Source organism: Heliangelus exortis, chromosome 19, assembly GCF_036169615.1.
Source record: "Heliangelus exortis chromosome 19, bHelExo1.hap1, whole genome shotgun sequence".
Taxonomy (NCBI): domain Eukaryota; kingdom Metazoa; phylum Chordata; class Aves; order Apodiformes; family Trochilidae; genus Heliangelus; species Heliangelus exortis.
Genome location: NC_092440.1, coordinates 8,112,507 through 8,136,081, shown reverse-complemented (window position 1 = coordinate 8,136,081; position 23,575 = coordinate 8,112,507). Strand labels below are relative to the sequence as shown.

Here is a 23,575-nt window from a genome sequence, read left to right as displayed (position 1 = left end):
AGGGAAATGACCCATCCTCCTTTGCTCCAAAAGGGCCAGGTCCACAGGCTCCCAAGTGTTGAAGCCCCTCTGACCAGCTGCTTTTAGCTCTAAGGTGTTTTCCCAGCCCAGGGATAATGAAAGCTGTAGTGCAGCCATAACCACAGTGTTTTCCACTGTCTCATATTGAAAACCAAATGACCTCTTGGGTAATTTACAGCCCTGCTCAGACAAAGAGGGGTACAGTTCAACAGACACCAGCCTTCACCAGCACTATCATAATCAATATTCATTAGCTGAGGTCTATTGGTCTTGGAGATTTATTACTATTAATAAGCCAAGAGTCTATCTTAGAGTAGTTTATGAAGGGAATTTTAGATCTGTTAATAAAGAGAATTGCTTTTCTGCAGACTCTTAGCCCTGCCCCCAGGCCTCAACTGCATCACTAAAAAGAATTGGAGCAGATGAATAGAGCTGAAAGAGAGAAAAAGAGAAGGATCTTCTCTTCAGAGCTGGTGCAAGGTACCTGCAGTGGGGTTGGAGCACAGCCAGCTTCAGGCAGAACCATCTTGTGCCAACCTTCCTCTTCCTGAAAAACAAACCCCAGCAAGCAAGTCAAGCAGGATGCTCTGGCTGATGGTTCATGCACAGAAGATCTGAGTATAAGCTCCATCCAAACAGTTAAAACCTGCAGTCTCAGTGGCCTGCTGGTATTCCAGTTTTGTTGATAAATAAATGGAGTAAGCCTTATCAAAATGAGCAGACTGTAGGCCTGCTAATGTAGCTTTGCTTGTGCTAGAGATAATTGATGCTTTAATAGCACTGTGCATTTCCCAGATTGCAGCTGGAGTGTTTATGTGAGGAGAAGCACCAGCTGCAGGAGGCTGCATTTAACTTTCACCAAGCACTTAGGTGAGTAGCAAGGTGCATCCTTGTGCTGCTCTTGGAGAAAGAGTGTTGGGCTCCCAGAAGCAAAGTGAATGAGCTATCACATCCCTTCTGCTTGCATCAGGTTCCTGCAGACTGGGAGAGCAAGCAGGTATGTTTTAGTTATCTCAGCTGGAGATGGGAAATAATACCACATCCTGTTGCCCTGGTTTGGACCAGGATAAAGGTGATTTTCTGTCTTGTACATGGTGGAAACTGAGGCTTGATGGTGGAGAACTGCAGTTCCCAAGTGGAGGGTCTTTGTCTTCAGTCTTTGCTGGGGGAGAGACAGGGTTCTATGCCAGCTGTGCTGCTGTGCCCAGGTAAGGTCCTGCAAGGTGGGCAATGGCTCCTGCAGTTGACTGAGCCTTGAGAGAAGGTGTAGGTGAAATCTGCTGCTGTCACACAGGTGACTGACAGGAGTGGGCCCAGGTGAGGGAGACAGGCAGTAAGTGAAATCCCAGCACCACGGCAGCCCTGGGGGCAGGCAGCAGGGATGTCCCCACTGATCATCATTGGTGCTGCTGGTTACCCACTGTGTGCCAGAGGCTCGGGTGTGGAGCCCAGAGGAGCAGTTCTGATGAGCTATGTGCTTGGCTGAAGCCATGGGCCAGCACGTGGTCATCTTGTTTGCCACCTGCCTGAAGGGTGCCCTGACCACTCACTGGCTTTATGTGCTCTGTGGGATGGCTCCAAGCCCCACTGAAGTAGCTACAACAGCTCCAGTTTTGCCTCCTGTCCCAGGGCTTGGCTTCCAGTCCCTGGTGCATCATGTCAGAAGCTGTAGCATGTGGCTCCTTCCAGGGATACAGCCCTCTCCTGTGAAGCTTTTTCATGGTAAGATGTCTCCTGAAGCATCCTGCCCAGATGGAATATTTCCTATGGACTGTGCCTGCCTGAAGGTTTCGTTTCTCAAAGGTATTTACCAAATGTTATCTTTGAGGAGCCAAATATAAATACTGATGCCAGCTTTGATTCTCTCTCAGCTTATCAAGAGATTTATAGCCTGATGTACTTCAGACTTTCTCTTTATTTGATCCCTGGGTGCAGAAATCGTTTTCCCAGCAGCAATTCCCCCCCTGCTCCCCAAGCCTCAGATGGGGAGGTTGCAGCCCCCTCTCCCTCCGGGGGGTCTCTTGCTGGCAACCCCGGCCGGGCCACTGAATCGGGGTTGGTGGCCACTAGAGGACGGTGCAGACCGGGCCAGCGGCTGCGCTGAGAGCGGTGCCGGGTCAGGGCTGCGGTCCGGGAAAGGTGGAACCGGACCGTCAGGTACGGAGCCCCCGAAGCCTCCGATTCCTGGGGCTCCCCTGGGAATGTGTGTGTCCTGCCGGGCTGGGAGAGCAAATCCCCCGGCAAACAGAGGGGTTTCAATCTGATGATGGGGGAGAGATGCTCATCCCGATAAATAAGGGGAGGGGAACATGCAGTTAAACACTCATCCCTGCCACCAGCTGGAACTGCCCCTTTATCACTCTGTAATGCAGCATTAAGGCTCTCTTGGTGGTTTTCTATTGTGTATAGCAAACTAAAGCTGGATTCTGATTCTGTTTTAGCTGTTTCTACCACTATTCATCATTGCTGTATCTAAACATGATCTTACTTTGATAATAGGACTCCAAGCAGTGATAAAATAAAGTGGTGTTAAAATAACTACATAATAAAATTCCAGATTAAGGTGAAACTATGGTAAATCTTTCAGAGCTGTGGAAAGGTAATAGCTAAGCTGCATGGACTCAGTGTTTTGTTGAATGACTGTGATAAAGTGTGTTGATCCACATTACAGTTTCATGTCTGTCTCTATATAATAACCATAACTACAGCTGCAGTTTAGCATTTAAAAAGATCTCCTTTGAATGTAGAACTTGTTGCCTGTCTTTTGTTTGGATTTTGTGATCCCCAAGTATTAAAAAAATAAAATACTTTTCTTGTGCAATAATAGGTGATGAGTATTGACTCATCATAGGAGCTGTGAGGAAAATAGGAAGGACAGATTCCTTCCCCCTCTTTGGTTTTCCTGGTTCAGCAGGTACCCATGCAAGCCTTGATTTAAGATTGTACCTGTGAAGGAAAGAGAAGGGGGGTCCCCCCTGCATTTTGTGAGTGGCCAGGACTCTCCTTTGCCTTGTTTCTGACACATGGAGCTGTGTGTCACAGGCTCTGCAGCCAGGCAGCTGGTCGACCAACTCATCCCTTAATAGCAAGCTGACTAATGGCCCCATCAATCTGCTGGCCACCAGTTCCCATCTGCCACCACCAGTGATGTGACCCTTGGCTTTTGGTTGAGGCCCTGATGTCCCTTGGGAGCTGTCTCAGACAGAGAAGGCTGCTGCAGGTCTGATGGCAAATGCTGCTTCCTGAGAGAGGCAGCTATGGAGCTGCTTTCAAAGCCATGCACCAGGCTGCTGCAGTGCTGGGGGTGGGACCAGGGACCCCCCCTCAGCCTGTGCCTTGTTGCTGGAGTTGTGCTCCACAAGATGAGCCCAGATGAAGCCCCAGCAATGGCAGTGCCACAGCATGTCCCCCATGCTAAGGGCAATCCCTTTGGCCTCCTGTGGCTGTGCCATACAAGTGAGAGACACAAGGAGAGGGCAGCAGGGACCATCTGCTCTGTGTTCCTTGAGCCCACCAGTGACAACTGAGGTTGGCCAAAAAGAGAGACTTTTACAGGCTTTGAGCAGGGATGAGAGAGAAGGAAGATCAAAGTGTAGTGCTGGATTGCAAAGGGTTTAATCTCACCTCTGCAGGAGTGGGAGTATGTGCCACAAGAAGGCTCTGTGGATGTGTCAGATGAAGAGCTTTGAATTACCTGAGTGACATTAATAGAGTGAAGGTTTTTCTTCCCATGTTCTGCACCATGTTCATGCTGACCCTGATCCTCTGGGATGGACAGGAGGGGTCTTCAGGCTGCTCCTAAAAGCTTCTTCATCAGTGATGGACAAACTAACTGGCAGCTAAATGTCCTCTACCTGGTGTGTCAGGTACCTGGGGGTATGGTCAAATGCTTCCCCCCAGCTTCCTCTCCAAGAATCCCCCTTCACTCTGGCCTTACAGCTGCATTTCAGCCCTTCCAAACCATCTGATTAAAGAAGGAGACTTTGAACATGGAAGAAACTGTAAGAGCATAAGTGATGCTTGGATGTTAATGCACATTTCAGTACAACACTCAGAGTGGATGGTACCTTCACTAAATGCAACAACCAGGGTGTTTGCTGGCAAATGCACCACCAGCAGTCCCTGCTTATTCCCCCCAGTGACTTCTGAGCCAGGAGGACCCCAGAATTGAGGCAGAGGGTGGGAAATAACAAAGATACATCTGTACATTGGAAAAATGATCCTAAGGGTTAGCAAGCCACCAGTAAATACAGCAGCAGGCTGGAGCTGAAGAGGGTCCCTGGGAGAAAAAAAGGTCAAGGCTGGGTGGCTGCTGTCAGTGAACCTGCAGGACTGAAGTCTCCAGTGGTTTGGGACTAATTCTGACCCTGCCTACAAGAGCAGTAGTGGGAACAGTGTGGCTGGGGAGGGAGGGTTGATTTGCCTGGCAGAATGTGCATTTTAATTGCTCATTTTCTTTCCCTTTTTATGTGATTTGATTGTGAATTATGTTTTCTGCATTTGTAATTAGAGACTAGAGCAGATGGTGAGGCTTTGTCTGAGGTGATGTAGCCATTGAAATAACTCATGCTACTGGCTGACAGCTTGTTGGGAAAGGGTTATGCCATGAAGATACCCTGGGAGCTGCAGCTTTAAATGAGAGAAATCAGCATAGCCCCACTGAAACCCACATCCAGGCTGGCTTAAACCACCTAGAAATTGTCCTTACCTCTAGAAATACAATCAGCTGTGCTGTGTTTATGTAGGTGTGACATACCACAGCCAGCCCACAACATCTCATGGGTTTCTTTTTTGCCTGTGAGATTGAAAGTGGCAACTTCACATCCCTGGGAGATGCCCAGCTCTGCTTTGCCCTCAAATCCTGCACCGAGAAGCAGTATTTTATAATTCAAAGCTTCCAGCAGAAGTTATAAAGCTGGACTTTGAGACTGAGAGAAACCTTGGAAAGCTGCAAGAGTTCACTGAAGGGTGAAATCCCTTGGCATCTCTCTGTGTCAGTCAGACACTTTCATTCATCAGCTTCCCACTCAGTTAGTGATCAGCATGGAAAATGTTGGACTAGAGTCTCAAAACAGTAGTGGATCCTAATCACACCTTTGAAAGGAGAGGGAACCCATCCTAGAAAGTTGCTTGAATAGGTTTTAGACTTTCTTTCAAGTCTTCTTTTACAGACACAAACTGCTGTTGATCCACCAGCGAGCACTGAGGGAGCAGAGCTAATTACAGTGTTTCTTGGACCTGCCATGCATGGACCTTAACATGAACAATCAGCCTCCTACAAATAAGCAAGAAAAAGCTCAAACCAGTCCCATAAACTCCCACTTGTGTGCAGCTCCCCAAATTAGCTGTTTTACCACCTCCTAGCCTCCCACCTTAGAGAAATGAGATGGTTGACCCTTACACACCTTCACCCCATGCAACTGGACCTCTTGCTTTCCTTCAGAAGTCCTTGACAAAATGTGTCTGGATAATGAGGCTGAGGAAATGCTGACATTTCAGTTCCTTTTCCAGGCTGTCTGGAGGACACCTGTTTATGACATTCAATTATGAGACATGGAAGCCATACAGAGTTTAACCCACATCAGCTCCATGGAGCACCTGACTGCCTCCATGCTGAAACACACGTGGGTCAGCATTTTACAGCCCTGGATATTGCTGTCTGCCTCCCAGAACAAATCAACCATACTGCTGGGAGCACGTGCCTGCACTGGCAGGGCTGTAGTGGCTTCTGTGACACAGAGGAGGAAGGGTAGGAAGTTTTCAAAGGGAACTTTGCACCCTTCATCTTCTGCAGCAATGTGTTTATTTACCTGTATCCTCCAGCTGGTGCTTGGAAACACAGATGCATTCATTTTTTTTGCTGTTTCATACAGCAACACTGTGAGCTCTTCTATTTGTAAAATCTATCTAAAAAAGAATTAAAGAAATATGTTTAGAAATTCACACACAGGCACACACATACTATTTAAGACAACAAATAACCAGGAAAGGTGAGGCAGCAGTAATTCACTCCCGATTTTCCCCTCATTTTTTTAAAATGCCTCAAGTTTTCCTCTTATGTTTTATGATGATATCAAGCTCCTGTCTAAACTACTACCCTAAAATACATTGTACGGGGTTATTTTCTCCATAAAACCCTGACAATAATAATTTCTCCCATAAAACCTTCAGTTCCTGCTTGCACTGTAATTTGGGATCTGCCATGCCATCCACAGCTCTTTGATGGGTAGCAAATTGCAGGCTTTGCAGGTACCTGCTCTCCCTGCTGAGGACTCAGAGGTCACATTCTGCTGCTCTGATCACTAATTCCCTCAGCTTGCAGAGCTGGGCTGGGATCAGCAGCAAAAATGAGAGGACATCAAGAGGCACATTTAATGGATTATTTCCTTTTAATAGTGAGAGTGCCGGCCCCAGCCAGCTCCTGCTCTGTCTGAACAGGGTGCTGGGGCCCTTGGCAATGGGTTCACTGAAGGGGATGCATTTTATGTCTGCTGGCTGTCCCCTCTCAGCCTGTTTGTCCCTGCATGTGTGGGGACATGCAGCCCAAAGGCAAGGAGATGCTGCTTCTATGGCCAGGTGTGTTTTGATGTGCTGACAGTTTAATTTCTGGTTGGGGCCCTCCCTCCCAGCTCTAGGACCTCCACTCTGTCACCTCATATGTGATTTGTGCTCAGCCAAACCCCAGGCTTCTTGGACAAGTATTTATCATCTCTTGAAATTTGGTGGATTTTGCTTCCCTTACAGTTTGGAAAGCATTCCCACATTAACCCTGTCCTGATTAGGTTTGAAGCAAAGGATTTACTCTCAGATTACAGCTCTTGCCCATTTATTTACCGTAAAAAAAGAAAACCTGGGGTACTGCCAAACCACAAATACATCCTGCGGTGCCTGACACTGCTTCTCCCTCTATTTGTTTTCACAAATAAATACACCAGTAATAGTTAAATGACACACCAGTAAAGTTAATCAGGACTTTGGAAGAAATGCTACCAATGTATTTGCTACAAAGACAATAAAGGGAAGTAAGCAGGCTATGTCATGGATGAAAGTGTGCATTTTCTTTCCTTGCTGCCCAGTTAGCTCTTAAATTTCTCTAAAATAAGGCTGATGCTAAACAACAGACACTCAGTTTCTTCCTCCTCCCCCCTTTCCTACATCACATTTATAACATATATGTATATTTTTTTTATAAAGGCCAAACCCTTTATCTTATTCTAGTTAGTTTATAATCCAAGTAATATGCTGCATTTTTATCCTGGAAGCACAGTTCCTAAGACCAGCACAGAATGGTAACAGAAGAAAAAAAACACAGTAGGGCCTTTGTTTGGCTTTTTTTTTTAAGCATGGAAATAACATTTGCATTTCATTTTCTTGCTATATGCATTTGTATTTGTCACTATTTAACAAGCATATTAACAATAAAAAAAAGTGAGGAAAAAAATGAAACAGAACATGACCATGTTGCAATTAGACCGTTATATGCATAATGATCCAGCTTGAGGAGTTCCTGATGCAGTGCTGGTTTCAAAAACTAATTAATTACAGCAACTACATTACACACTGCACCATTGGTAGCTGCTGCCTTCACACCCAGCATCTGAGTGGACTTGTTAGGTCCTGGAGTGACCTGAAGGAAAGTGCTGCACTAGTGGGGGGAAAGGAACATTTTTTTCCTTCAGTCACACAGAGGCAGTAAGGCTTTATCTTATAACAGAAATTTTTCAAGAGTATTGTATCACAACTGAGTCAAGGAATTCCATTTCCTGCCCTTGTTACAGCTGTTGTTAGGTGAGAATTGAATCATGGCATTCAATTTGCTGTTTAATTCCTGTCTGTGCTATGGATGTGCTCGGTTGCACGCCTTACATTTGATACAACTGCTGTAAACATGAATTCTTGGAATTTTATCTTTTCATTTTTTACAAAAACCTTAGAAGGAGTCTGCTTTGCTTTTACTTTTTCAGTCTGGGTGGTTTTGCTGTTTGTTTCCCACCCCCCCCTGCAGGACTTAGTGACACTGCTGTGATGGCAAAGTGAACAGCAAGAGAATTCAGGGACTTTATTCTGAGAACAGTAAATGAGCTTTTAATGAACTACTTTACCCCACCAGCTGCAAAACAGCAGCATGCCTGACTCGAGTGGGCTTTCACACAGCAACCTGAGCTGTCTGTCCAGAGCTGAGGGGTAGGCTTTTGGTTTTATTTTAATTATATTTTTTTTTTCTTGCCATGTACGGTGACCCCATCAACTGGGAAAAGCTCAGCTGATGAGTCGGATTTTTTTTGTTGTTTTATTTTTGGTGTCAATATGAATAAAATAGTACTGAAGGCAAAACAGTAAGGAAATAAGGCAGAAGAGAGTTAATGGCCATAGAAGGGCTGACTGTCCTCACCCAACCCACACACAGCAGCCTGGGGAAGCCAACTGCAGCAGAGGCTGGAGCAGGACAGGGTGGGGAGGTTATTCCTCCCCTGGGCTATCCTGGCTTTCTTTGCCATTATTGTTGTAGCTGCAGCAACCAACTCACATCCTATTATCTTTGGGAACAGCAGGACCCGCATATTAAAGTGGCGTATTTATTTTTATTGGATTTGTACATTTAATTAGCTGTGTTTGTGCAGGGGCCACATCCTTGACCTATTTGCAGAACCTCAATAAACAAGCTCCATGCAGCAGCTCCCCAGGGAACCTGCCTTTTGCAGGCACGCAGTGATGGCAAGTTCACCCTTGCAGGGCTGGTTTGAGCTGGGTAAGATTTTTGGCCAGTAATTCAGTCATTTTTCCATCAGTGAGAGCACCCAACCCACTGTGGGCTGTGGAGCAGGCTCTGGCTCTGCCCTTGGAGCCCAAGAGGTACCAATTCTCTTGGAGGAGCCAGCAAAAAAGAATTCACACCTCCTCCTGGCACAGCTTAACCAGATTTCTGAATTCAAGAGATGTGAGGGAGGAAACTCAGCATCCCCATCACCTGACCCTGGGAGCAGCTGCTCTGTCCACAGACCACACATAGCCCTGGGGGAAGTGAACAACTGGTGACAGTGGGGTGGCCACTGGGCAACCTGGGGTCATTTGGGACCTGCTGTGTGTCATTTGGCACTCTGTGTGTGCCTATAGGCTTTCCTATAGGCTTTCCTCCTGCTTCATGGCTTGTCATGGGGATGAACAAGGAGTAAAATCCTATTGTGAACCATAACCTTGATATCTTGTCCCAGTTCTCATGAACAGTTTAAAGATTTTACTCATTTTTTTTTGTTTTTTCCTAAAGGTGAGCTACCTAGCTACCTGATAGAGAGAGGAGAAGGGAAGAGAGCCTTAGGGCTGCTGATAAAGGCTTTTTCCTGTCATATGGCAGCTGAGGCTTATTTATGGAAAACAACAATATTTTGAATCAAACTCTTCAATCTTGAAATCATGTGTAAGATTTCTAATGAAATGTTTTTTCAGCTCCCTGCTTATAAAAGCAATGCTTGTTCTTAACAAAGGAGCCTTTTCTGCTGCCTGGAGCTGGAGGCATTTGCATCTAAAGGTCAGGCAGGTGATGGAAGTGAGATGGGTTTGTGATGGTGGTTGGTGGGTGCTGTGAGACACTCAGCAGAGACAGTGGGCAGCAATTTCACTTTCCTTTTTGGTGGTGGAGGGGTGTAGGAGTGCCTGGTCAGAAGTGAGGGTAGGAGGTAGAAGACCTTGCTGATTTTTGCCATTAGGTCCAACATCCTCAATACCTGTGCCCAAGATCTAAGTGCAGAAGGAGACCAGAAGGCAGGGAGGGAAAGTGTGCAAGCTCCTAGGAAAAGCTCCACTGGCATCAGGTTGTTTGAAAGGTTGTGCAGCTGAGAGAGGGAAAAACTATTTCCACAGACATTTACTTGATGATCATTATGTGACAGCAACCTGGCAGGTCTGGATCTAGTGGCATCAAATGCATCTCATTTCTAAGATCCTGACAACCAGATGCTGTGACTTCCCAGTCAGTGTCCCATGGCACCTTGATGGCCAGTGCTCTGATCACCTCCTTAATTGCTGCCTCAGCAGCACTGCTGGTGATGGATGCTTCAGAGCCAATGGGAGCCATTTGTCACAAGCCTTTCCCAGTGATCTGTATGGGTGCTTCTCAGGGTAAAACCTGCTGGATTTGCTCCTTCCATTCCTAGGATTTGCTGTAGGGGCATGACCAAGGTTTCTGCAATTCCAGTGGGGCAAACCATGATGCAAACTGGCTGCAGCAGCGTGTGGAAGGTAGGGAACTTTTCCCACTGCTCTGTGCTCACCCCCAGATGCATGAAGGCTTTTGGCAGGAGGCAGCACCCAAACTGTTCACCAGATGTAGTGAAACTCTCAAGAATTTGTTTGCATGGAGCACTCTTGCTCCAACCTGCAGAGGGATCAGGAGCTTCGTATGTTTTCAGGTACTGACAGACTTCAGCACTTTGTTGCATACTGCCTTGGAAAGGCAAGGAAAAATGAGGAAGAAAATGGTTTTCATAGGAAAAATGATTGGATTACTGAAAGAGTACAGCATAATACCTAGATACAAAGCAGAGGTGTGACAGACACAGAACCAGGAGCCTGAGAACATGATTTGTTGTCTGAAGTGCTTGAGAGATGCAGTCCTGGGAGCACATTTGCTCCAGCAGCCTGAAGCCAACCAGCCCAGTGGGAACCAAAGCACCCTTTGGCTTGGAAAAGCTTTGTTGGAAGTAATGCAAATAGCCAGGTTAGGAGTAAATCCAAAGAAACAGGTGACAGAAGCACAGTGCATTAGCTCTTGTACTCAGTAGCATGTTCTTCAGGGTCTGATTCTTTCATCCCCCTGTAGCAGGTGTAAATAACCTCTTTTCAGGCTGTAGCTCACCTTTGGCAACTTCACCCTCAGAACAATAGAATTACTGCATCTCTTCTAGCCATGAAATTTATCTGTTTTCCTCATCTGATATGATGGTCTGTTTTTCTTCTTCTAGAAGTTCTCTTTCTTCTTAATTTTTAAAATAAAAAGTAACTTGCTGTTCATCTTTTATTTCCATTTCATGCTCTGAGCAGTGAGTAATTAGAGCTGCATCACACTGGAGAAATTACAATATAATATTTCTACAGTTAAATCTGCATAAGTATAATATCTATGAAAAATAACAAGCTGCTCTAAGGGAAATTAATTATCCCATTGGGACAGTCACTATTCTGAAACAAAAGCTCTCAGTCTTCTTTGCCCACTTTCATTCTGAGCATTTCTTTCAGTTTAAGTACTGGCTGCATATTCCAGGTCTTTTCTCCATGACTGGAACATAAATAATAATAATAAAGCAGTGCAAAGTCTGCCTTGGAACCTTCTACAGATATCATGAGAATATTAAGCAAGTTTAAAATTAAGCCCAAGTGCATTTTGCAAATCTGTTTTGGTGGCTTCGTATCATTACTGCTCATCAAGCCAGTTCAGCCCGTCAAGTCTCATTTTTCCTTGGCAATTTTTTCATGAGTTGCTTTTTCTTCTTTAAGGAACATGACTCCACTGATCATAATAAGCATTTGTTGTCTGGGCTATCACCATATTCTCTCAGGCCACTGTATTTAAGAAGAGATTCATTTTTTTGAAAGGGGATGGCACTGCTGTGCATGGTGTATTCCACTCTCTGGTGTCTGGAGCACAGCAACACATAACAGCTGTGGCTGAAAGTCTTCTTTTTGCAGTGTATGAAGGTACAGAGGAACAAGCAGTGACATTGTGGGGCTGGAATGGCAGAATTAAAATGAGCACCAGGCATTGTAGACAGTGCTCTCCCACAGGGCTGGGTGAGGGTTCCAGCCCTGCACTCCTATCAGCCACATCTGTCACAGCAGCTGCTTCAGGCTTTGGTCATCTTGGTACCCAAAGGGAGCAAAGTCTGTGGCAACTGACCTAAAACATACCAATTTTTAATGGCACTGAAAAGCTTCAGTGTTATATTTACTTGCTTGGGCAAGCCAGGAAGCATTTCTGCTTCAGCAGCAGCTCCTGAGCACCACACTCAACACCATCCTGCATCCTCAGCCAGTACCATGTTACTGAAATTCCAAGCAGGGCAAGGTCTTCTTTGCCATCTGCCACGTATCAGCCAGTTAGGTTTTTTATTTCCTGGTCCTCACTTGATGTTAGGATGAGGGGAGCTGCTGGCTTTGTGTGGTGAGAGCAAACACCAAGTCCTTGAACTCAGCTGTGCATGGCAAGGAGAGCATCACAGCACTCCAACAGCCTTTCCCTGGCAGATAACAGCTCCCTAGGTGACCCTGTGAATTATGGGCATCACTGACACTGCTTTTGCTTTAATGCACTGATGTTGGGCTGTACTTGTGTTTGGAAAGACACTTCCATTTTACAGATCACAAACTTTGGGTGGGATATTAATATTTCTGTATTGTTCAAGAACGTGCTGGGGAAAAAAACAAAAAAAATCAAAAAAGGTTTTATTGCTGTGCGGGTAGGTTTCCAGCAGTACAAATGTAGAGACTCAGAGAAAGCCCCTCTCTCTCACACCTAAAACCTATTATCAAGTCTCATGTGCATTTGTAAGAGCTTTTGCAGTCAAGGTGAATTACAAGGATTCTTGCTGAATCTCTTGACAGATACAAACCCTTAGTTATCCTTGGCTTTTCTGCTGAACCTAATCAAAGATATTGTTTATTAAAATCCTATTGTCTCTGCAGTGAAGAACAAGGACAAGCTTCTCCAGAGTGATTTAATACTTCCGACACTTCAGTGTAAAGATTTATTATGGCTCACTGAATGTGCAAACACACAATGCCCAAGTCATTACTTCTAATTTCCCACTTCTTAAAAAAAATGTATACAGAAGGCTAAAAACTGAGTCCTTCTTTACAGTTCAGTGTGATCTCTTCTCAGTCAGGGGAATGAAACAAAGCATAAACCTTCACCCTTCCCTTCAAACAGAGGAAGGACAGGAAGATTTGTCCTTGCATTTAAAGGCAGGGTGCCATGCTCCTAAAACAAGTGTTTTTAGAATAGAAACTGGTCTAAAAATTAATCAGCCTTAATGGTTTGAAATACCAGTTTAAATTATCCACCTATACCTGTGATTCTCCCTGAGAGGATCCATCAGAGTGGAAAAGAGGGAGCAGCTGCCATGGTGGGTGCCCAGAGAGCTCTGACCCTCAGAGCCACACCTGGGGCTTGGCAAGAGCCCTCCCTGCAAGAGACAGAAACTCAACTAATTAAGAGAGTGATGTACTTTTTTTGTTTTTCTCAAGTAACGAGCTTTTCTTTGTGAATCAATTTTACAGAGGTTTTGTGGACTGTATCATAATAAATAAAGCACAAAGATAAATGAGTGAGCATTAACAAATGCAACGATTCAGCCCTCTGAGCTTTTAAACTGCTTATCTAATCACATGTAATCTTCATTCCCAGTGTTAAAACTCTTGCAGTACAGCAGTTGTAAGTCAATTAGGAAAAAAGGCTTAAACAGAGTTTAACTAAGGCAATGTGTGCTTTTCCAGACTGCATGTGCTCAGGTGAACAGATTAGTAGGTCTGCTAAGGACCTACACCTAAGTCTCAAAGATGACCCCATGAAAAAAAGCTGCTGTCCTTCCTCACCTGGGATATGTGAACCCAAAACTGGGAGACTGATGGGAGATGACAGCACTATCATCACACTATAATCCAGTGGGATTCCACTCTCCTCCATAGCTACTTATGCTCCAGCCTGTTAAATCACACCAGTCACTCAACCCCAAATCTTCCCATCCTTAATTATCTCAGAAGTCCTAATTATAATAGCTTCTTACTGTGTGAAAGGAGTTTTCACTCTCTTTGGCATTTTAATATATTTAAATGATGTTTCCACCCACTTTCTTTCTCACTGCCAGAGCCACAAAATTTACTATTTTGACAATTAAAAAAAAAAGCCAACCACATACCCAAACATGTCTTGGCAGGTTTGGTCATACCCTCCACTGAGGTGTGATATTAAGACAGGATCCATCTGAACCAGGGGCCAAGCCCACCCTTTGGAAGTCCCAGCTCCACATTCAACCATTCCTAATGATGTCTCTTGGTTTTCAATACCCAGTTCCCTCTCTGCTAGCATTTGACTTCCACATAACTCTTCTGGTGAGATACTTCTAGTTTAGGTTCCATGTTTGTGTTTCCCCAACCAATTTTCACCAGCACACTGGATAGGGGTGGCTTCTGCTTTTCTTGTTGCCAGCTGCCAACCTCTCACTCTGGGCCTCATGTATTATGTATTAAAAATAAAAGCAATAACCCCAAAGCCTGTGTTTTCCCTGCCTTCCTGCTGCTTCTTTTTAATTTAATATCTCACGGGTTTCTCTCAGGACATGACTCCACCTCATGCTTTCTGCTCCAAGAAAAGCCATATCTTGTCACATGTTACAGCATGGAAAAATAAAAACAGGTCTAAATTTTTTGTGGTGGTCCCTGACACCTATGCAGGATGGGCTCCCTGAGGGATTTCATAAAAATAATTTCCAAATATAGTAAATAATACAGTTGATCTCCTGAAGTGCAGCACTCTGACCATGTAGGTGAGGAGCTGGGAGCCCCAGCTGAAGGGAGATGCTCTGCCTGGGCTAAGAGGCTGTCTCTGCCTCCATCCTTCTCAAGGCTGTAATTCTGCATGGCCTTTCAGGTACAAAGAGAAAAACTTGTCTTTGATTATGTTTTATCTTTTTATCCTGAAAAGTTGCTTTTAAAGCAGCTCATACTATCTCTTGATTTATGGAGACAATTCTGTAATTCTGCTGTGACCTTTCCACCATCCTTCCAGAAGTAACTCTGAAAAAATAAAAAGCTGAACCAAAAAGTTAGATATTTCCTTCCTTCTGCCTTTAGGGAGTGTTGTGTGTTTTGGTTTTTTTTTTGGTTTTTTTTTGTTTTCTGCCTAAAAAGCCTGCTTTACAGGCTTCAAATCTGACTGCAGAGTCAGAACAAAATGGTCAAAACCACTGGCAGCAGACAGCTTTGGCCAGAGCATCAGGGAGGTACAGGCTCAAAATAATTTGCACTAGGTGAGCAGTAAGGTTTTTACCTGTGGAAAAGGTCACAGTTGAATTACTATTTGGAGTTAAAACTTCCCTGGAGAAGTGACAGGTAGCTGTTGGGACAGAAACTGAAGGAAGAATATGAAAATGAAGAGGAAAAATTAAAAAAAAAAAATAAATAAAACCAACACACCACCTAGACCCTGAAAATTAATTGGAAGATTTTGGCAAATATGAATTCATTCAAATCTTCAGTACTGATGAAGTTTTGAACATGAGCTTACAGGAGATTTAAAGACACTTTCTGGGTGTTACTCCACTGTCTATTTTTTTTTTTGGCCGGATCTGGAAGCTTTGAAATATCTTGGGAAAGGAAGGCTTTTGAATGGTATTTCATCCTCCTGAAAAAATGAAAAAAGCCCTAGAATAAAAAACTTCATACCATCACCTTGCTTTTATAACAAAATTTTTTTTTTCTCACAGACTCTATTTTCATCTGACATGTAAAAGAATTCCAGTTCTCAGATTTTCTCGGAATCCTTGGCCTTTTTTTCCATCACTACCTGGATCTCAGGGCCTGTTTCTGTATCCCATGTTTCCTGAAAGTTCACTGTCCCAGTTCTGCCTCTAAACCAGACTCCAAGCTCTGGTGATGACACAGTCACTGGTATAGATAATTTGGCTCCTCATTGTTTTCTTTGTGCTTTGAAAAAACATCTTTGAGCACTTTCTTAAATGTCATTCCTTGCAGTATACAGAGCAGACAATAAACAATAAAATTAGTCACCTTGAAGAAACCATCTGCTGTCTTTAAGGATGTCACCACTATTTTTTTGCTCTGAGTGGTCCTCTGGGATGCTGTAAGCATCATTAAACCCCTGTGTTTCCCATTGTCTGCATCCCAAACTCATTTTGCTTTAGAAACCAAAATGATGATGGGTAAAACAAGCAGAATTTTCATTCTCTGTTAGCTTCTATATTTCATTTATTTTGTACCTGTCTTCTTAAAAAATGCTTGGCATTTGGGATTCTAACCCTTTGGATGGGTGATGCTGTGGGTGCAGAGCTGCTCCCACCCTCCCCAGGCTCTGCTCTCCACCAGCAGCTGCTCAGGGCTGAGGGAGCTGACCCCAAACTGGGCTCTGCAGTGGCCCCTCTGGTGCTGAACACCAGGAAAACAAGGTTACAGTTAACTGAGGACTCTGTCTCCATTTTCCTCCCATTCTTCTCATCTACTCAATCATGGATGGAGAAGATGCTGCCATTTCCTTCCCCCCCCCTCCTCCCAAGGCTGCTGCCTGCTTTTCACTGATCTGGTCCTTTTTAATGACATGCCTGGCACCAGCCACATGTCTCTGTGTGCAGGAGATGCATCATGACCCAAAGAGGACTTGGCTCTTGCTGTGCTCCTTAGGAAAAGGCAGGCAGAGCAATCCCCACCCCCTTCTGCTACACCTGGGTAACTCCTGACTGCTTTCCTACCTTCCCCTGCTCTCCTCGAGTCTCTCTTGGTTCTTTTACTGAGTTTAAAACAAAAAGTCCAGCAACACCCCTGAAAACTCCATCCCCACTTCAGAGGAAGAACCTGAGGCTCAAGGCACAAACTACAGAAAATAATGCAGGATTGGCCACCTCAAAATCAGCTCTTGCTGTCCAGGACATCAGTTTATGAGTGATGGAAGCCATGTGAATCTACCCCAAAAACTCAGCTGCAGCAGAAACCTTTCCCAGCTCAGTCCTTGGTGTGGGCAAGCTCTGGAGATGGAGGAGGTACTGCTGGGCTGAGGGATGGAGTCAAGTAGAAGGTCAAGTCAGAGGCTGGTTTACTGAAAGAGCAAAAGTTGAGAGAGCTGCACTTGAAATGGGCTGGGAAAAGTAATGGGTTTAAAAAATAAAGCTCCATTGTTTTATGTGCTGTATGGTCTGGGATGGGTTTGCTTCATCCTAATGACAGTCTGCAAGAGCAGATGATTGGTGCAACAGTCTGTGCCTTGCAGGCTTTTACCTTAGTTTCAGGGTCATGAGGAAGCTAAATTTACTATAAAAAACTTTCCAAAAACCTAGCAAATGTAATGAAAAAGCAATCAAATATTAAGAAAGAGCTATTGCGTCAGAGACAACCCACCAGTATTAATCTAACTAAAACCAAAGGTTAAGGTCCGTCAGCCTTAAAAAATTAAATTTATCTATTTTAGTTCTACAGTCTTTAATTGTTCCTTTCATCAATCAATGAGTTAGAAAAATATAAAGAAAAATTTCAAGGTAAACCAAAGCTCCTTTTAAAATGAAATGAAATAAAAGCACGATAAAAGTAGCTCAAGGTTCTAGTGACATCAGATTTGCTCTTGTGGTTTCTGATGTCAGGATGTACTTTGATGGGATTATTTCTCCATGCCTCACAATCCATTCATTCCTGTACTCATATTGTGGATTTCATGTTATAGTCAACAATAAAAAATACCCTTGGCAGCCTCCATTACATTCTGCAGTTAATTTGTGTTCTCACAAAGTGCTTATATTTACTGTGAGTGATAATCATACATATGCATGAGACCATAAGTGAGGGACAATGTGCTTAGGAGCTAATACAGCAGGAGGTTTGCCTAGAAGAGATGTCAAAATCAGTTCACTTTTCTTATATGTGAGTAATTTAATTTCCTCTACAGTGTTATTGGGGCAAGAATGAAGTAACATTCTTTGGCATAATTGAAGCAAATCCCGGCAAGAGAAGAGGGTAACGAAGCCTTCCCATCTTGTCATGTCAGTTCTTACCTACTATTCAGTGCACACAGATGCATTCTTTGTGTTGAATTAAATCATCCAGTTGAGTTTGTTAACTTGTTATGTCCCCTGACCTATTTACTGTTGAATCATTCAGCTTCTGTCTTTCTTTAATTTACTCCTTTACAACCAACTTCATTTTTGTGTCAGACCAGAAACATTGCTGGCATTCAATCCTTGTTTCAGCTTTCTGAAACGTGCTCCCCATTTCCTGTGCTCCCAAACAGACAATAACCCAAACACCCAAGGGGTCCTGGGATTGGGAAGGAAATGTGGGAGGCTGGTTCTTTCCTAGCCCCACAATCCCTGATGTAGCAGAAAATGATACTTAAAGGCATCACAAGCTGCAGCCCCATGGAATACCACCAAAACCTCTGAGAGCTGTGAACAAACCTGCTGCTGGTGCCTCTCAGGGGGAGGTTATTTATCTCAAATTTACTCATTTACTCAATTTTAGGCTTTAATATTCCTCCAAAGGAGGATTACAGCCTTTTCAATGTAGCATGTGAATCACAGGAAAATCAGTAATTTGTGGGATAGCCAAGCCACACAATACTTTCTTTGTCATTTTCAACCCTGCAGCCTCTGCAATGGAACTTAAAGCAAAACCTTTGTTGATTCTGGAGCTTTGTTGTCTTGTAAAAGACCCAGAGCTTCACAGCAGAATACAAGGAATACAGCTGTTCTCTACAAGCTTCTGGGTCAGCCCAAAGGGATGGACAGATGTGTTAGGACATTCAACCTGATGCAAGAAGTGCCTGCAATATTTACTTGATACTTACCAAACTCAAGAGAAATACTCCTTGGTGTCATCCATCATGACAAAAGCACATCTGACTCTTGCTACCCCTGGCTTGAGACTCAGCTGTGCTCTTCTGCTGCTGCCATCCCTCTTAACTCATCTGTAAAATAGGAATAAATACTATTTATACACCTGTTTACAGCATTTGAGAGCATCACTGGAAAGGCACTGTGCATTTGGATATATGACTTGGTTTGTTCACATGAAAAAAAGTGAAGTTACAACAGATAATCAAGCTGCAACAACTCATTTTAGCACTGTTCAGCCTGGAGCCACACAGTTGCTCCAAAGAGAGAAATCATCAATGCTCTGAGCTTGAATACTGAGGAATACTCCTTACACCAGGCTCAGGAAAGCCTCAGCTGAGAAATCAGCTTATCTTGGCCATGCACAAGTCAGCTTTTTTTTTTCACATTGTATTTATACACTCCTAAATTGTGAATTCCTGAACATGTGAGATAAAAACAAGTCATTGTAGGATTAAGCTTGGCTCCGTAAAGCTGCCAAAAAGGAATGGAATGGACAGAAACAAAAAGAAAGGGATATTTCCCAGGTGTATTAGGTGGAGCCACAGCTTTCTTGCAGATGCTGTATGTCTCATTTATCTTATTCTTCTATTCTCAACTTGCTTTTAATTGTTTTCTTGAAATGTTGCTTCTGCTGGTCTGAATTGTGTGGCTATTTAATGGAGAAAGGTGGTAAATGACAGTCACTTCTAGAGGAAAGTAGTAAATAAATAGTAGCAAAAATTCAAAGAAAATAGGACACCAGTAAGTAAAGTGTTTTCCTGAAGTTTCTCACAGTGATAAATCAGTGACACAGGCCTCCATATCCCAAGGGTAAATCATGAAAATTAGCAGCAGCCTGCTACCCTTTCTTGGAGCTAATGGATGCTCCACCTGTAGGTGTTAGACATCACCCAGGTGTTGAGGATCATTCAATCCTGTAGCCTTGCTGCAGAGACAGTCTGCTGGCCCCTCTCTGCCAAGCACAGTGACAGCTACCACTTGCTGATGGGATATTGAGCTGAGCCAGGGAGCTCATTCCACACTTAACAACAGTCCTGAGATGCTTGGAGCTGCCTGGGTCCATCAATAACAGCTTGGTTTGGAACACATTACTTGGCAAGTTAAAAAAAAAAAAAAAAAAAAGAAAAATACAACTTCTACCCACTCTGCTGTGCCCTCATTCAGTGCCAGCACTGCTGTGTCCTTACTGTGCTCCACACATCCCAGCTCAAACACAGCTCCATCATAATGAAGGGCTTATGTTTGCAGCACAGCCAGATCTTCTTGGTGGACTTAATCAATATAGGAAACACACTGCACTCTGCTTTCATCACATGCATACAATTTGATGCAGCTATTTTGGGATTTTTAAGGCTACAAGAAAATGCAATCATCTAATCTTACCTCCTGAATAACAGGAGGACACCCACAGGTGCTGCCTGATGTTGGAGGAATGCAGCAAAAGCACAGTCTATGATTTTACCCTGTTACAGACCACTGCTGGTAAAACTGAAATGGGAACCCTTGAACTCTCTCTCTGCCAGATACAAGATAGAAAATTGCCTTCTGGCTGGTCTAGGCAAAGCTGCATTAAGCTAAGCTGCAGATGAAATTATTGTTATATTCATTGTACGGGCTGCTATGACAACAAATGAATGCTGCAGGTAATTTAATTACATTTCTGTCAGCCCCTGTGCCTTTCAGGAGACAATGTAGGAGCCAACAGCATTTTCTTTTAATCTTTCAGGTGGCACAGAAAATGTCAAACTCTCCTCCAGAGGGCCTAATGAGAGCATCTCACTTGAGTCATGAAACATTATTTAAGTATCTTGAAGAATCACTCATGTTTTTTCCCAGCATCCCCAATTCCATGCACATCCCCTTCACTCAGGAATTGCAGGGACTCAGGAGCTGCTTGCAGGCTGTACAACCTACAGCACCCCCACAAAGCTGTCTGCACCCCCTGCCCACACCTCTGGGATCAGCAAACACACGAAAGCCAAGAGCTGTTTGTCTGGCAGGCAAGAGCTGCAGCATCTCCCTCCTGCACTGGGCTGTCCTGGCTCAGGTGCAGTCTGGAAATCGCTTGGCTGGAATAATGGGGAAGAGCCTGGGGGGTGGAGGTGAGAAAACTTCCTTTTCCTCTGTGATCACCAACTGTGTAGCAGGGAGAGGGAAAAAAACTACTTTAAGGAGAAAGTATTGACTGATACAAGAGGGAAGCTAATAGATATTGACTTCCACATACTTTAAGTAGGTCAGACAGCAGAAGAAAATGTTCCACATCCTTCTCCAAGGTGTGGGGAGAGCCAATTTTTACCACAATTACCAAAACTTTCCATGTTGTTTTGTATGAATTGTTCCTTCATACTGCAGGAACTATTTTCCTAGACAAAAGTCCCATTTTCTCTTCAGCTGGAAGAAAGGCTGTGCTGATGAACAAGAATGACTTTCCTGGGTCCTTTTCCTTTCTGTGCCTCACCAAGACTGGACCCAAGATCATTCAAATAATCTTATAATTTACAGTAATTAAAGCAGGAACATGATAGTTATCTACGGCTTATCTGAGGAAACTGTCTGAGGATCAATACTGCCATACCAGGGTGCAAACTCAGTTGCCATGTAATTAAGTCATAGTCACATAAGCACTGAAAAAATGTTCAACAAGATGCAGATAACACATTAAGGTGATAAGAGATAAACAGGCACTCAGCTGGCATACAGGAAATTAGCCACAGCAAATTAGGTATCAATGAACACATTGACTACCATGTCAGTTATTATTCTGAGTATAAATTGAAACTTAATCAATTATTTCTACAGAGCTCTAATGCAAACTCATATTAAGAATAATAATAAAAAAGAGTTATTTTATAATGCTAGGTCTGCTATGTGTTTTATGACACTGATGAAGAAGATATGGCATCACTACCCTGTCCTCAACACCTCCCAAAACTGAAGAAAGATGGAATAACAGTGAGACACAAGTTAGGGTAAACAGTGAAGATAATTGATAAAGCACTGAAGGGGAGTCTTGGGAGATCTGGATGCTTTTTCTGAACTCCTGAAGAGCTTTGTGCCTTGATCCCTGCTATGGTATATGGAGATAATGATAGTTCCATTGGACAGGGCTTTAAAACATCTCTGGTGAAAAGCTCTCCAAAATGACAAGTTATTACTCATGCTTATCCATCAGGTTTGGTGGAGTCCTGTGAGCCAGAAGGGGCCTTTGTACCACAGATCTCAGACTAGCTAAGTAATCATTCAAGAATTCAAATTAATGCTGGATTCTTCTCAAAGGAGTAACAAAATAGAGGGTGATCTGATGAACAGACAAATAAAGATTGAATGTAACTTACGAATTCAATGAAGGAGACAGATCTGAGCTAGTGTCTGTCAGAATTCATAAGGTGAGAAGAAAAGCATGAAGAACAAAGAGTTAGTGCCCCTTTTACATGTACCATCCCCAGAGCTATGAAAAGGAAACAAAAACTGCACTGGTGGAGTCCTCAGTTTAGAAGACCAAGGCATTATGCTGTTTCCTAAGGCTTTCCTCATTGCCTTCCTCTGTGCATAGTTAAAGAAGAACTCCCAGGAAATTCTAGCAGTGGCTCTTATTGTCCAGAATCTCCCTCCCTTCCGAGGCACTGAGAGAACTCACCTAAGGGATGCACTTCAGTATTGGTTTCCACATGTGCTGCAGCCTTTTAAAATTACCCTCAAACACCTAAAAAACTAGATCTGTCCCCAACCACAGTGTGTTCCATAACCACAGGAATGGCTCCTACCATCCCTACCAGATCAGGACCCATTTTCTGACAAGTTTCTCAAAAATGTAAAAGCTGCTTTTTAACATCTTACTATCAGCTGCCTCTCTGCAAGGTCTGGGGAGGAAAGCACAGCCTCCTCCTCTGCCAACCCTCCTGACAGCTCCTACATGATCTTCCGAGTGCTTTTATTTATCCTCCAGGCATCCTCCAACCCTCTTTTTGGGTCTGTTTTATTCTCCAAGGAAAAGGAAACATTTTTGGTATGTGCATCCAGCCTCACTGTTTGGACAGTTTAATGAGAGCATCAATAAGATGTTCAGATACAATTATTTGCCTATCCATTTAAAACACCTCCCAAAGCCCAGTTTCCCCACAAAAAGCACAGACAGCAAGCAGCTTCTACAAATTTGCTTGTACATCCTCCTTGCCAGCAACTTTCCTAATGCCCCATTGCTCATGCAAATGAATTCAGCTTAGAGAAACAAGTCTTGATGATTATAAAATGCTGCAATCACAGTATTGCTTCCGGCCAGCTGAGAGTAAATTCATCAAGCATTTGATATTTAAAGCTGCCGTGGTGATAAATGCTTACCTTCAGTTGTGATTGCATGCCAGGACAGGGAGAAAAGGGAATACAGCAAAATGACTGCATGATGGGAATCCCAACAGAAACCACTGCAGACAAAGAGATTGGAACTCTCTTTCCCATCAGCTGAATGGAGCTGATGTGCAGCAACTTGTCCTCTTTTATTTAATAAGGAGCTATTAGAACAGAAGCAACAACAAATACCAGTTTTACTCAGACAGAAGCACTGAGTGGTGTTTGTGTTGATTGGATCTGCTAAAAATCATATTGTGCCAAGGTCAAGGACAGCCATGCAGAACTAGGTGCCTCTTCTGCTTTGTGACATTACAGTTAAACCAAAAGGAAAATAATTCAACAATAAAACCCCACAATTACACCACACTAATTGTTTTCCTATTTATGTAGAGTCAACATTTCAGGCAAAGCTGTCCAACACAGAGGAAATAATTGATTCAGTTGGTATTCAGAGAAATGGCACTAAGCACAATGAACTCTTCTATTACTGAATGTGGTGAGAGCCCTACAAGTCAGGGAGACTTTATTCAACTGCAGCTCTGCCCATCCACCTCCCAGCAAGCAGCTGACTGGCCTTGAGACCATGGCAAGCCCCTGGCTCT

General features: G+C 43.7%; 1 long non-coding RNA gene across 1 annotated transcript; it reads right to left on the bottom strand.

The window, feature by feature from the left end:
* Positions 1–5,381: 5,381 nt before the first annotated feature.
* LOC139804958 (uncharacterized) lies at positions 5,382–18,689 on the bottom strand. The gene is made up of 3 exons (XR_011729613.1): positions 18,575–18,689; positions 5,832–5,928; positions 5,382–5,548 (listed from the first exon to the last, which is right to left on the bottom strand). It is a non-coding gene; the product is annotated as an uncharacterized lncRNA (long non-coding RNA).
* Between the last annotated feature and the right edge of the window lie 4,886 nt (positions 18,690–23,575).